The sequence below is a fragment of the Megalobrama amblycephala genome, linkage group LG24, assembly GCF_018812025.1.
Source record: "Megalobrama amblycephala isolate DHTTF-2021 linkage group LG24, ASM1881202v1, whole genome shotgun sequence".
In the NCBI taxonomy this organism is placed as follows: domain Eukaryota; kingdom Metazoa; phylum Chordata; class Actinopteri; order Cypriniformes; family Xenocyprididae; genus Megalobrama; species Megalobrama amblycephala.
The window spans coordinates 25552292-25558291 of record NC_063067.1 but is presented as its reverse complement, the minus strand read 5'-3'; positions in this window follow the sequence as shown (position 1 = coordinate 25558291).

Below are 6000 nucleotides of genomic sequence, written 5' to 3'. Positions count from 1 at the left end.
TTTAAAAAACAGATTAACTACGTAGAAAGACCGTTAGAATGAAAGGGCTGATCAAGCAGCATAGGCGGTGGGTGAACCGACACCAGGCTAAAGAATCCTTAGTGCAACCTAACTTTAAAGTGCCTTAATGTACTTAAACAGTGATATTAAAAGATCAAATTCAGTTTAACCCTTTTTGATGATGCATACTATATACAGGCAAGCAGATGATCCCAGAATATGAACGCTGTGTTCATTTGTTTGCTTGTACAAGTATGCATAATCAATAAGGTATATATAGAATTTGGTCTTTTAATATCACTGTCTTACTACATTAGATTTTACTACAAACCTGGTAAAAATGACTGGCGGTCAATGGAGGAAAGCATTGTTTTGCCTGCAAGGGGGGCGTTCCCCTTAGGGTGTGATGTCATGTGAAAACTATCAATAACAGTTTCATTTAGAAAAAAGGGGCGTGGCCAAGTGTACCCAAAGTCTAACATTCCTAAACGAAAATTTAGACATTAGGTAAGAACATGCGGCAAATGATTCTAAACAAGCATGCAAACTTTTATAGAGATCGGGCCATTGGTGGGATTATAACTGCTAAAAAGGTGTAAAATCACATGACATGGCCTTTTTCCTGTCTAATTTATGTATAACTTCATGAAATTAGGTGAACACATGCAACACTTGATTCTAAAGAAGCATGCCAACTTTAATGGAGATCGGACCATAGGTGGCGCTATAACTGTTATTTCCTTAGTAAACTGCCTGTATTGGCTGTACATATATTTTTTTCCCCATCTATGATCTAGATGGTTACAGGTTTCTAAATAAAGCAATAACTTTTTACGCATGTAAGACTTTTAAGCCTTAAAGCACTTGAACCCCCATAATTGTTACTCGCAGCTATATTTTCATAATTAATTTTATTGTCTTTGACAATATGTGTGAAGAGACCAAGCATTCATGTTAAACTAAAATATTCTTTATTGTAATTTATATTGAGACTAGAATGTCAAGTATTTAAAATTAAATTTGTAACTTAATTATAAATTTAATACTACAGGTTAAAGTTATTATCAATTACTTTACATGTGCTTTAGTATGTTAGTAAACAAAAATAAGTGTACTTCTTTAAAGCATGACAAAAGATTATTAAAACATGATGATTTAAAATATACAAAGTAAATATTTTAATTTGACATTATTACAAAATTAACTTTAAAAAAAAGTTCATTTAAGTGTGTAAACAAAGAAAAATAGTAATTGAAACAGTTTAGCCCTCAGAACAACATAATGACTGAATGAAATGTTTCTTTAACAGTCTAAATGGAGGATGTTTCACCTTTCAACCTTGTCAAATCAGTCAGTAACCACAAACCCTAATCTCCTCATCTCCTTATCCAAACATCTACCCATAATACCCACTTTCATCAAATCATCATCACATCAGTCCAGCCGTATCAATAAGGCTACAAATTTGGCTCAGTTCATCAGATGGTGTTTATTTTACTGCTTTAGTAAACATGCAGTGGCAGTGTGCAATCAGCCACTCTCTCTGCTTGTGCATGGAGGTAGACAGAGTTTGTCCTCTCTCTCTGGTACAAACAGAGCAACAGTCTCCTGAGAGACTTCAGCACCTCCCTAATGTACCCATTGCAACTTCACGCTACCAATTCCTCATTTCACATTATAAATGAACAGACATATTCAGGTCTTCCAGCCGCCAGGCCTCTGTAAGAATTATCACAGGTTTCTGGCAAGTCTGAAATGTATTTGTGTGCAAAAGAATATAGCATTATTTTTATTTAAGCGGTTATAATTAAATATTGAGCATAAATGCATATGCCAGATTCAGTTTTCCCAAAGTTTTTCTTCTCAGTGTATTACATTAATGCTTGAAATGCTTGAATGCTTTACAGCTGACAGACAGTGCATGGAGCAGTAGATAGATGGACTCATTAGTGAGTCAGGCAAGTATGAGAAAAAAAAGTGCTGTTAATTATGCTTGGGACATCATTATTCACATTTTAGAAGCTGAAGAGAATATATAGTTCAGAAATGAAACTCTTTCGAGAGGCTGATTCTCTTAAAACCGATTGCTTTGGTCAAATGACCTGTTTGTTCTAGGGCTGTCCTCGACTAAAGATTTTTCTATTTGAGTAATTTGTTTAAGCGATTAGTCGACTAATCGCGCGTTTATAATAATAAACCATATAAATCATAATAATTAGCCTTTAATCACCTAAATAAATATATAGCCTAATCAGCAATCAAACGCACATATAAAGCTTGCAGCAGGTCACCGCCAAACGTAATGACTGTCTGGAACATTTTAATAATTTATTGATAAACTCATGTTTTGTGTGTTTTCGGCCGCAGAGATTAAGTTGACGATGCTGACTCGTCATCTCTGCAGTAGTGGGCACACCTATATGCATGTTTTTATACGGATTTTATAATCTGAGAACATTCGTTTTAAATTTGAATCAGCTTGTTTAAAAGTAGATTTCCAAAGATATATTCCTTGTGTCCGTAAGGCAAGTATATGCTGAGTTTCGGTTAATTTTTGTGAAATGCTCAAGTTCACTTGAGACCGAGACGGCAGAAAGCGCATCCTGTTTGTTTTCATTATTTTACAAAAGCACAACATTTTGTTGTTATGGTGAGTTTACAGAAATAAAAGCAAACCAATTTACCGTTTTCGAATGTTGGATTATTCTTGTCTGTATGACCAAAAATGACTTTTTTAAGTTAAATGCAAGTGATCGCACCAGCGCCTCAATGTCATGCAGTAAGCACGCTTTCCACACAAGCATGGATATGCACCAGATTATAGCGCACAGGGTTAACGTTATGGTGAGTGGACTTGTAAAGTTGCTACTTACATCTTTCAAGTGATAAGCCATATTTGAGGTGGATTAATGATGAATGATAGGAAAATATTTTGGATTTCCTGCCGCTAACGATCCGCCACAGACTGCGTGATATCACCAACTCTTGTGGAGGTTTTTTTTTTTTTTTTCTGCAACTAACTGACTAATACCAGTTTTGGTGGACTAATCCTCTTCTCGTTGTCGTCAACTAACGGTTAGTCGACTATTAAGGGGCAGCCCTAGTTTCTTCTATCTACATAACCTATTGGCTTCCGTCCCGAACTGGCTCAACTTTTCCTAGCCCTCCACCTTTCCTATTTAAAGGTGCCCTAGATTCAAAAATTGAATTTATCTTGGCATAGTTAAATAACAAGAGTTCAGTACATGGAAAAGACATACAGTGAGTCTCAAACCCCATTGTTTCCTCCTTCTTATATAAATCTCATTTGTTTAAACGACCTCCGAAGAATAGGCGAATCTCAACATAACACCGACTGTTACGTAACAGTCGGGGTGTACGCCCCAATATTTGCATAATGCCAGCCCATGTTCCCAACATTATGAAAGGGATTACACAAGGGCAGTCAGTATTAACGTCTGGAGCTGCACACAGCCGAATCATCAGACTAGGTAAGCAAGAACAACAGCGAAAAATGGCAGATGGAGCAATAATAACTGACATAATCCATGATAGCATGATATTTTTACTGATATTTGTAAATTGTCTTTCTAAATGTTTCGTTAGCATGTTGCTAATGTACTGTTAAATGAGGTTAAAGTTACCATCGTTTCTTACTGTATTCACGGAGACAAGAGCAGTTGCTATTTTCATTTTTTAAACACTTGCAGTCTGTATAATGCATAAAAACAAATTCATTCTTTATAAATCTCTCCAACAGTGTAGCATTAACCGTTAGCCACGGAGGACAGCCTCAAATTCACTCAGAATAAAACTTTAACATCCAAATAAATACTTTACTCACATAAATCGAAGCATGCATACAGCATGCATGACGAACATCTTGTAAAGATCCATTTGAGGGTTATATTAGCTGTGTGAACTTTGTAAATGCGCTGTAATATAGTCGACAGCTCGTGTGGCAGGGAGCATGCGATTTAAGGGGGCGGCGCCGAGTGTAAATCAGTGCATTGTTAATGATGCCCCAAAATAGGCAGTTAAAAAAATTTATTAAAAAAAATCTATGGGGTATTTTGAGCTGACACTTCACAGACACATTCAGGAGACACCTTAGACTTATATTACATCTTGTGAAAAAGCATTCTTGGGCACCTTTAAGCAAGCCATAACGAGCAAAGCACAGAAAAGCACAGAAAAAAGTGAGCCTAACGCTGCATTCACACGAGGCGTAGGCGTTACCGCTTCTCATTTACTTTGAATGGGTGACGTCATGCTTTGCCGAACTGAATTGTGGGTTCGGTCCGGGTGTGCCTCATACGTCCTGAAAAGTGAAGCTGCAGGCTCTTTGATCGCCCCCTGAAGGCTGGATGCAGTACAGGTGATAAACCCCGCCCTCTCAATGCAGATGAATGAGACTTAAGTCAAAACATAAAAATAAATTATGAAAGATGGTTTTGGTCATTTAATGTAGTTGTTATCACACTGATTTATATTTAATTGTTAGTTTTTGTGTTAAGTTTGATTTTAGCTAGCAATTTGGTGCTATAGAAACAGGGCATGTCGTCGTGATTCACAGTTGATTGACAGCTTCTCTGAGGACTGTCTGGGCTTCGAGGGAAGATTCAAGGTATATAACTAATTATTAATTTTCAATTTCTGTGTTATTTCACACTGACAAAATGAGTTATTCAGCAGTAAACTGTACTAACTGACGTACAGGATCTGACAGATATCTGAGCTTTTCTCAGTAACGTTAAATGTGGGCTTCATAAGCTAATTAATAAACGCTATTATTTAAGATAACACACCTAACGTTAGCCATGACGGGAAAAAAAGCAGGTGATCGTTATCTGGCAGTTACTAATTATTTTTATGGGTATAAAATAATAATTAGTAGGATAAAACTAATGATAGCCTACTCTAATTAATTATAGAGGACTGTCTACTCTACAGCAATCGATCTCCTAACGTTAGTTTAACCCTTTATTTAAAATGGCACAACCTTTTCTGACATTTTAGAGTTGTTTCTAGTGGCATATTATATTGAGTTTATCTACTGAATTTGCTGTTTCAAAAATATTATTGCTCTAGAAACAGAATAGCCTATTATTTTATAGGTAGAATTTTAAATTGTGTATAATTTATATAGCCTATTTAAAATACATCAATGATGACGCAGTCGTCTGGGCGGAAGTTTGATACCGCGACTCCGCCTCCGGGCTCCACTGATGATTCTTTCTGCGCATGCCCAGGCTCCAAACTTTTTTTTTGACGTTTTTCCGTAATGTGTCAGCACCCATCGGCGTCCGTTTTGGCTTCAGTTCAATACAATGGAAGGAAGCAGCGTCGCGTCGTCCATCTTTTTTTACAGTCTATGGTTCGGTCACGTCGCTTCACTCGCGTTGCAAGCAGCAGAAGTTGAAGATTTCTCAAATTTACAAGCACCAACGCAGGCGCTAGCCAACCAGATTGTCTTATGCAAACACTTTAGAGCAGTCGCTAGCCAATTGCGTTCATGCAACACCGGAAAGGAATGTGATTGGCTGTTATCACTATAATGGTTGCGTCAACACAAGCTTCAGACACGCCCTCCGTCAAGCCTTAACGCCAACGCCCCATGTGAATGCAGCATTACCGAGCCATACCATGCAGTGGAAAAGCACCATTACATTTAAGAGGCCTTAGGTCTGTGTAATATTACTTTGTTGGTCAAAGGTGTACTACTTACAATCACACGTAATTAAAAAATAATGTTCAGTAAATATTCATTACATATACTGCAAATGTCTATAAATAGATTTTTATGTTTTTCTCACTGCAACAGTGCAAGGGAGTTATGGTTGGTTAACAGTGCATATATGATCTCTAAGATGTTCTAAATTATTTTAGTATGTTCATATGCAGTTGCTGTGTTCAAGGTAGTTCTTACTGGTATAGGTCAAAAAGTGTCCAAATATGGCTTGCTATAAGCATCACTAATAAATAAATAACATATTTTTT